Source organism: Acomys russatus, chromosome 18 (genome assembly GCF_903995435.1).
Source record: "Acomys russatus chromosome 18, mAcoRus1.1, whole genome shotgun sequence".
NCBI lineage: Eukaryota > Metazoa > Chordata > Mammalia > Rodentia > Muridae > Acomys > Acomys russatus.
In genome coordinates, this window is record NC_067154.1 from 22,351,940 (window position 1) to 22,361,180 (window position 9,241).

At 43.3% G+C, this 9,241-nt stretch overlaps 1 long non-coding RNA gene across 1 annotated transcript in view; it reads left to right on the plus strand.

Annotated features, from left to right (window-relative positions):
• LOC127202382 (uncharacterized) overlaps positions 1–7,716 on the plus strand; it is a 13,083-nt gene extending 5,367 nt beyond the window's left edge. Inside the window, exons 2-3 of the long non-coding RNA XR_007832292.1 lie at positions 720–920; positions 7,639–7,716. This is a non-coding gene — a long non-coding RNA (uncharacterized LOC127202382). The remainder of the gene's footprint in view (positions 1–719; positions 921–7,638) is intronic.
• Positions 7,717–9,241: the final 1,525 nt, after the last annotated feature.

A 9,241-nucleotide genomic window follows, 5' to 3' on the forward strand; every position in this document is an offset into this window, starting at 1 on the left:
TCCATTAATGTGACGTAATGGCAAATACTCCTGGTCAGGAGGAAGGGTTGTCAGAGTCACAGTGGTGGGAGGGCTGAGAGTTCCCTTCAGTCGGTGGCATTGAAAATCAGAGGTGTCTCTATGTCTGTGAGTTGGTTTCATTCTGTACCTGAACTGACTTTGAAATGGATGCAACGGATGACTGACAATCTTTCAACTTCCACTACTTTTTAGATAGAGCCTCAGTCCTCCAGACACCTGCTGGGTTTTTATAAAAAAAAAAAAAAGTCTTGCTAATCTGTCACAGTCACCTTCTGTGGGTCCTCTGTACCTCAACCACTCTGGAGCCTTTCTGATTTTTTTCTATCTGTCCTTTAAACACATTGCATTTTAACTTGTGCTTTGTTCAAAATTGTCTCATGGAAGCCTTCTCTGATGCCCGGATCTGATGGGGTCCCCACTTGTTTATTCTCATAGCACCTTTCTTACCTTCTCTTATTTGTGGTTAAAGCATTAATTGAATAATTTGTTAAATAACGTCTACTTTCTTCATTCCCATTTGACTATAACCTGTGGTATTTGCTGTTGCCCAATGCCTAGGAGGTACTCAGTAAATATTTGATGGAATTATTGACCAAAAGAAAAAATGAATTAAGAGTGGGTATATACACTCTACACAGGAAAGAAATACAAGGCATAGATTGAAGAGGATATTCCTGCCTGCCCTTTCTCCACCCCAGGCTTTCTTGGTGCTGGAAGAAAGACAAGTCAGAGGCAGCGACAGGAAGCAAACAAGAGCAAAGTCATGGGAGAGCTGAGCAGCACTGCCTGGATACCTGGGGAAGCTGAGAGAAGCTGTTGTCATACGCATCAACACCGAGCAAGAGCTCTCTAGCAAAGGCAAACTCACTCAGGCAACATCAGAAGAAAGGCTCCAAAAGGTGAGAACAGAGGACTACCCACTCTGCCGACTGATGCGCAAAGGTCCAGACTGGAGGCCCCATGTGAATCTAGGTTCAGGCCATCAAAAATTATCTTAACAGGAGTCTTGACATCTGGGGAATTCAAAAGCCAGCAACATCAAGCTGGCTATTTATAAGATGCTTGTAGCTCTCTAGACTATCATAACACCAAGCACATCAGGGCTTTGATAGACTGTTATTAGAATTCACCAGCCCCAACCTAGACAGTTGTCAAGGGCAAAGAACAAAATGCCAAGACTAAAGTCTATACCTTTACTTTATGATGACAGATTTATACATCAGCACAGACTGGGCTTCACAAAGGGGTTCACATGACCAGCTTGAGCCTGACAGGTTCTAAGAAATTATGTGTTGCCCTGAAGGAGGGAGGAGTTAAAGTTTGCAGGGAGTTAAGAGAGATTAGTTAGGAGACCCATGAGAGTGACAGGGAGAAGAATGGTGAAAAGAGCAAGAAAGGGAGTGGGGGCAAAGAGAGAGGTGACTCCTGGGACGGGGATGGGCACATGCAGACAAAGGAGGTGTGCCTGTTTACACAGCCATTACGAAATCTTCATTCTTGCCTCACGTTTTGATCCAAGACTTACTAATGTCAACAACTATTCTTTGATGTTGACCAGTTAAAAAACTTAGCTGCTAAGTTATTGCTCCCTCTATTACTGTTCTGGCATCTGAGACTGCCCCTTTTTTCTGCTCATTTTGTTGTTGTTGTTGTTGTTATGGACCTATTTTCTCCAAGTCTGTGATAGAAAAAGTCATGGTTGTAATATAGTCGGCCTTCTGTTATCTATGGCCTCTGTGTTCCCAGTTCGACCAACTATGAATCAAAAAATATTCAGGAAAAAATTATGTTCATACTGAAATAAGTTTGAACTTTTTCCCCTTCACTTTTCCTTAAGTAATGTAATATAATGGCCACTTGCAGCTGGTGTGCTTATACTGTGTTATGTGTTAGGAGTCACCTAGAGATGATTTAAAGGATGCTGGAGGATGTTCATAGGCTATGCCCACACACTGTGTCATTTTACACAAGGGCTGAACATTGGGAGATTTTTAGTATCTGAGGAGGATATTAGCACCAGTACCCCCAGAAACCGGATGACTGTAGTCAGTACAATAATAGCATGCCATATAATATACATCTTTTAAACCCATGATAAAACATAATTGAAGACACAAACAATGGAGAAAATTGGTAGAATGTAAAAAATAAAGCATGTGCTTGCGTAGTGCAGATTCTGGAGAAGAACAAATGCTTCTGGTAAATAGGGCATTGGAAATTGAAAGGTGTGGAATACTACTCAGCTATCAAAAACAAGGAAGTCATGAAAATTTCAGGCAAATGGATGGAACTAAAAAAGATCACCCTGAGTGAATTAACCCACACCCAGAGAGACACACATGGTATGTACTCACTTATAAGCAAATATTAGGCACATACTACAGGATAACCACACTACAATCCACAGACCCAAAGAAGACAAATAACAAGGAGGACCCAAGGGAGGATGCTTAAACCTCACTCGGAAAGGGAAATAAAATGGACAGCAGAAGCAGTTGAAGAGAAGGAACAGGGTAGGAGAGCAAGTGTGGAGGGAAGTGATGGTGGAGATCAGATGTGGAGAGAGAGGGCGCGAGGACAGAGGGTTTGTACAGAGAAGAGAAACCCTGGGCAGCGTCATCTCTGAGACAAGCTGGAGACCTATGGCAGGGTAGGCTTCTGGCAGGATACGGGGGTGATTCTGAGACTCCTAGTAGGAGGAGTCATGGAGACTGAAAAGGACACCCGCTTACTAGACAGAAATCCTAGTGGAGGGAGGGGAACTCTCACCCACAAAAACTTGGATCCAAACTTTACCTTGCCTACAAGAAGTGCATGGAAAACAATAGAACAGAGATGAAGGGACTGTCCAACCAGTGCCTGCTCCAACCCAAGGCCTACTTCATGGGAGAGAGCCAACCCCTGACACTATCAACAATGCTCTGATGCGCTTGCATATGGCAGCCTAGCATAGCTGTCCTCTGAGAGACCCCACCCAGCAGCAGATTAAAACAGATGCTGAGACTCACAGCCAAACATTGGATGGAGTATGGGGAGTCTTGTGGAGGAGTCGGTGTGTGTGTGTGTGTATGTGTGTGTGTGTGTGTGTGTGTGTGTGTGTGTGTGTGTGTGTGTGGGACAGGAGCTCCAAAAGAAGACCCACAGATCCAACTAGCCAGAGCTCAGAGGGGCTTGCAGAGACTGAAGCACCAACCAAGGACCATGCATGAATTCAATGTAGGCCCCTTACACACATATGTAGCCAATAGGTAGCTTGGCCATCATGTAGGTCCCCTAGAAAGGGGATAGGCTGTCTCTGACATGGACTCCGTTGCTTGCTTTTTGATCACTTCCTCCTGGTGAGGCTGCCTCGCCAGGCCAAAGTGGAAGAAGATGCATTCAGTCTTGATGGCACTTGATTTGCTACTGTGGGTTAGTTGTGGGGGCAGTGGTGGTGGGGGAATCTCCCAATATCTGACAAGTAGGGGAGGGGGAATAAGGGGAAAAGGGGGGACCCAGAGGAGAGGAGGGAGGACCTATGATCAGGATATAAAGGGAATACATAAAAAATAAACTAAACTAAAAAAAAAAAAAACAATTGAAAGGTGGAGTCAGGCCTGGAAACACCATCAGCAGTCAGCAGTTCATTGTATTTGTGACTGACCTACCAAGGTAGGGAGAGCCCTGTCCCAGTTTCTGACATCCCCACAGCCTACCGTTTCGGTGTGAAACAGCCATATTCTTTTAGTTTTGAGGACCCACTGGTCAAACCCAAACTTCTCGCAGGAGAGCCACACCTCCCACTTCCATTATGCGATCTTGTAATTACTGGCTATCAGAGGCAGTGTTGCCCCTGCTTCCCCAGCCTTCTGCTTCTCGCCTCCCACTTCACACTCAAACAATCCTGCTTCCTGCCCTCAGCTTCACACATTTAATAATCTCACCATTTCACGTAACCCCCGATGCCCCCTCCTCCAGGCTAACAGGCTTTCATGTCTATTACTTCTACAAATTGTAAGACCTTCCTTATGGCGTTACTATTTGTGCTTTGAATGGTGTTGTAAAGAAACTATGAGAAGCATACCACTACTATTACACTTGTTTGTTTGCCAGTCCTGGGTTCCTACTTATTCTTTCTTCCTTTCTTATAGTATTTTTATTTATTCTTTGAAAGTTTCAGACATGTGTGCAATGTATTTTGATCTCGTCCGCTCTCACTACCTCCCTCCCTCCCTCCAACTTCCTCTGGGGCTCAGCAACCCATCTCCCTACCAGCTTCCTGCCCTTTTTAAAAACAAAAACTATTATTAGTAGCACCTGGAGTCTAATTGGTGCTGCCCATGTGTGCATGGGGGTGGGCCCATCCACTAGGACATGGGCTACCTATCAAAAGCTGGTGCTGCGTTTCTTTTTGTTTGCTCTGGGGTCGCTCTCCAAGTCAGAGGGGCCATCCTCCAGCATCTTTAGTTAGAGCATGCTAACTACATATTCTCACGGCCTCTCTCTGCCTCTCCCTCCCTCCCTTTCCCCCCTCCCTCCCCACCTCTTGTGAAATATTGGTTTCACTCTTGCTTTTAAAAAATCTTTGTTCTGGCTATGGAAATATAAGTTACCAGGGCTAGTCCTCCACCCCACCTCCACCTCCATGCTCAGTATTTTAGAGGAGATTCTGTTGACTCCTGGTCATCTTTTTCCTCCCTTTCTTTCTCCTCTTCCCCCTCCTCATTTTTTTCTTCCCATTTTCTGGCAATAAGTCAGCCAGAATTTCTATTATTGCTCCCTGCATGCGAAATCTTATGTTCTCTGATTGTTTTCAGAATTTCCTCTTTACTGTCGGTTCCCAGCAGTTTGACAATGAAGTACCTACATGTAGCATTCTTTGTATTTATTCAGCTTGAGGCTCACTGAGCTGCTTGGCTTTATAAGCTGAAGATTTTCATCGAATGCAATTTTCAGCTATTCTTTCTGAAGAGTTTGGCTTCTGATTGAAAACCTATGTGTTAGTTTTTATCACTGTCTATGGGCTAGGAGAAAGGCTTTGCTCACAAGCCTCTGGGGGAAATCTCTCTTCTTCCAGCCCCTGTCCAGCCAGTACATACATGGCAGTCTGTGAAGAAATTGCTGTTAAGGACTCAGGACCCTCAGGCTGGTCAAATGTTTTTCAGCCAGCCTGGTGCCATTGTCTGGCTCTCTTTCTTTCATGCCTGGTGCAAAGACCTCTTCAGACACCTCTGCTGAGCCACTCTGCTGCAGGGGAAATGTGAAAACTTAAAGATGCTGTTCCTTTCTCTTAGCACTTTATCATTTCCCACTCTGGTCCTTGCCTGTTTCTCTCCCTGGGAACACCCCTAGTGCACAAAACCAAAGGAACCTTTTATCGTGGGCTCCGTCAAAAGTGAGATAATCCCTAGTTGCTCTAGCCCATCTGCCCAGAAACTGGTGAGCTATTTCACAAACAAAAGAAAAATAAAGAAAAAGAAACAAACAGGGGCTCAGCACCATCTCCAGTTCTAGCTCTTGCTAGTATTGAAGTGCGGCTGAAGATTTTTACAATTATAAACACGCCCGTTTCTTGAGGATTTCATACATGTATACAATAAGACATGATTACACCTCACTCACATTTCCCTCCTCCAACTCTCCCCTTATTCTTTCCAGTACATACCCTCCAACCAACTACAGCTTCCAGAGCGACTTCTTCCTTTTCTTTCTCATCCTCCTTCCACGCGCAGCCCAATGAGTACTGCCCTGGGGTTCAGGTTCAAGGCCTTGTGTCCATGTCTGTGTCCTCTACCACGGAGCCACAAACCCAGGCAATGCTTTCATTTTTGGCTGGTTCCTTTGACTCCTCCAACAGCTGACAGCTCAGCTCTTGCTTCCCAGCTAAGACCTTGGTATTTCTTGAGTAATTTTCTTATTTTTATCATCATCTTCTCCTCAGGGAAATCCAAGCTGCATCAGGTAGACCGTTTGCTATTGTCCTTAGGGCTTCAAGGCCCTGGTCATTTTATCCATTTTTTCTTTTTCTTTTTCAGATTGGATAGGTTTATATCGATCTGTTTCTCAATCTACTAGATTTTTTTCTTCTGTTGTCTTCACTATACTTAGAAGTCCAAGCAGCAAGCTTTCACTTCCAGTTTTAAATGCACTCTCCCTTCTCTGTTGAAAATCTGTCCTTCCATTTATTAAGATTCTATTTTACCTCAATGATTTGAATGTATTTTTCTTTATTTCTTTGAATTTGTCTGTCTGGTAAATTACAAATTTGAGACTGTCATATGTTGGTTTCTAGTTCTTGCTTTTAGTTTTAATGGTATTATCACATTCTTGGTGTGTCTAGTAATTTTTTATTACATACTAGATATTGTGGGAAAATCAGTGTAGGGACTATTTTGTGACATTTCTTTATTTGCTTTGTTTTGAGATAGGATCTTATGTGACCCAGACTGGCCTTGAATTTGCTATGTAGCTAAGGATGGCCTTGAACTTCTAATCATCTCATCTGTAGCTAATACCCCAGACGTTTGAACAAAGGGTGGTAAGAGTGTTGATGAGCACGGGGAGATGCTGGAGTTGGAATATAAAAAGAAGTGTTTTCAGTGTTTTAGTATGGAAACTAAGGGCAGGAGGATGAGGTTTGCAGAAATGAAGACAAAATAAAAGTGTAGCAATGGAAAGCACTTCTGTGGGTTATTTGTAAATTGAACATAAAGGAGGAAGAAGGTTAAAAATGGGGCCACGGAGGCCCTAAAGGGAGCCATTTTTTAGAAATATATATTGAAATATTTATAGACAAAATGGGTTTTTGAATATAGTTCAGTGTAAGGATGAAGATGGGGAGAGAATAGGTTTTTGCTGTGACCAATCTGGTCATGAGGTGAGCATCGTCACAGCTGGTTATGAAGTGTGAACACGTGTGATACTATCTACTTTTGCAAATGTTTGACATGTTGTTTTTTAAACTTAGAAAATTGGTGGAAGAAAAGTGCTAGAGCTTTGAACACAAGGGATAGAGGATTGGGGTGAGTTTCCAGGCTTGAGGTGGGAGGAAAAAGGATGGCTTCTGAGTGTACACACATGGGCATGAACACACATACTCATAGTTTCAGTTTGTTAACTTTAAAGCAGAAGTTTCATTGGAAAAGGGGGTTTGTTTGATTGGCTCACTCTCTCCTTCAGAAAGTCCAACAAATCTTGCTTAGGAACCCCCATGTATCAAGTTTTGTGTTAGGGACTGACTCGGAGGTTAAAGGTGGCCAAAAGACACGCCTTCTTTCAAGGATATGGGATGGGAAAGGTAGGTATGGGGGTGTTTGAGGGAGAGTTACAGGTTCAGGGATAGATGTTTGTACAGGAGTTGGAGGCACAAAGTGGTGGGTGACTGTCTGTACAGTCCCCTTTCTTGGGGCTCAGTTTCCCCACTGCTTTCCTACTTATGCATTATCCAGAATCTGTTGAATATCAGTTTTCTAATTTCTAAACAAGACAACTTAGAACTTTCATGAGTCTCAACATTTTAAATATCCAAAAGGAAGTTTGCAGATCGTAGAGGCTGCTGCTGCTGTTGTTGATACTGATGCTGCTGGTGATGCTGCTGCTGGTGATGGTGGGATAACGATGCTCTTTTCTTCTTCCCAGGCCCATGATGGATCACTGGGATCACTGATTTTACCAGGTGACATTCAAGGGACCATTGTCATGCAAACTGAGCCACAGTAAGCTAATCTGGGGGGCCACAGATATTTCCAGAAAAGATCCATAAGCAAAAGGAAATTTCTTTTCTACATGGGTAATAAATCTTCTGCCTATTGACTTTTAAAAGCCTAGAGCAAAATGTCTTTTTTGTCTGTTTAATACCAAGCACCGCCTTAACATTTGTTTTGCTGCACAGTTTACTGAGGATTTCCACACTCATAAATCATCAATGCCTCATCAGAACCCTTTCACTTTTCAGGATAGATTTAATTTTGATCCTCACTCACAGCTATGGAAAAATATGACCTAGAAAAGTTAAATAATTTGCCCAAAGTGTATAGCTAGCAAGGATGGCACCAAAGACTGAATTCTGGTCTTTTGTTTTCTCATTTTTGAAATCATGAGTTCTTCATGGTAAGTATCTGCAGTGGGCAGGACTCCTTTTTGATGTCTATAAAAGGTTTCAAACTGTTTTTTTTAATGTTTAAAAAAAATCATCCCTATTTTGACATATCTCAGATGTCTGAAATGCCCCAGTCTCAAGTGCAGTCACAATAAATCAAGCAAACAAATAACCCGTCCCCTTTGTTCTGTGGATTATTTCCCCATGAGGCAGATGTTTACTTTTTATAAATGAAAGCTCATTGCTGTCAGGAACATTTAAGAGGCTTAACCTGTCTCCTCTGGCATATGGCGCTGGCTTTTCATGATAAAAGTCATTGTGTGCAGTGGTAGACTAAATTGCAAGGCTCGCCCTGAAACCTCATCAGTTACTGCTTGTGAACGGCATTGCTTTCCTATGCAGAAGCTTGTCTGGGCCTCTTCCATGGAGAAAGGGCGGGGGGAGGGTGAGGGGGGGAAGGGCTGTTTCCTTTGGTAGAAAATGCTCATATTTTAATGGGTGTGATGTCATGAATTATTAAAGTAGCTTAACTTTAAAGCCGAGCAGAAAGAACACACAGTGAAGGATGACTTTGAGACTCTTGAAAAATGGGCATGTTGACTGCATGCCTGCAGACTCAAAGATGGATTTCTACTTTAGTTTATATTTATGCAACTGTGAAACTCGGTCCCTTGCTCCCAAAGAAATCCTTTGTGCAGCCGTGTGGAGAAAGTTATTACATTTTAGTGCAGAGGAGCTGTAAAGTTTCTCTCCTCGTGCCTCATGAAAGCTAGAGTGTGCTGGCGAACTTTGTGCTGGGGGAATGGCCCTGAGGAATGAGACGGAGAGTCTCTCAGAAGACAAAAGGAAACAGGCAGGCATTGTTCTTTTTTTTAAAAAAGAATGTACCATTAGGTTCTTAGAAAGGATTTGTGTGTTACCCGGTGTCGGTCCCTCTATAGTGTTCACTTGCTTCTGATTCAAGGTGAATAAAGGGAAATAAACTAGAAGCAGGAAGATCTGCCAGTGGCTCTGTTGCCCGAGCACATGACAATGCCTGTAGCCATCCCACTGCAACGAGTGCAGGTGCCCGGGGAGGCTGCCAGAGTGCTCATGATACGACCGGGAATAGTTCAAAGACTTGCAGTGGGCTTCAGGCTCGTT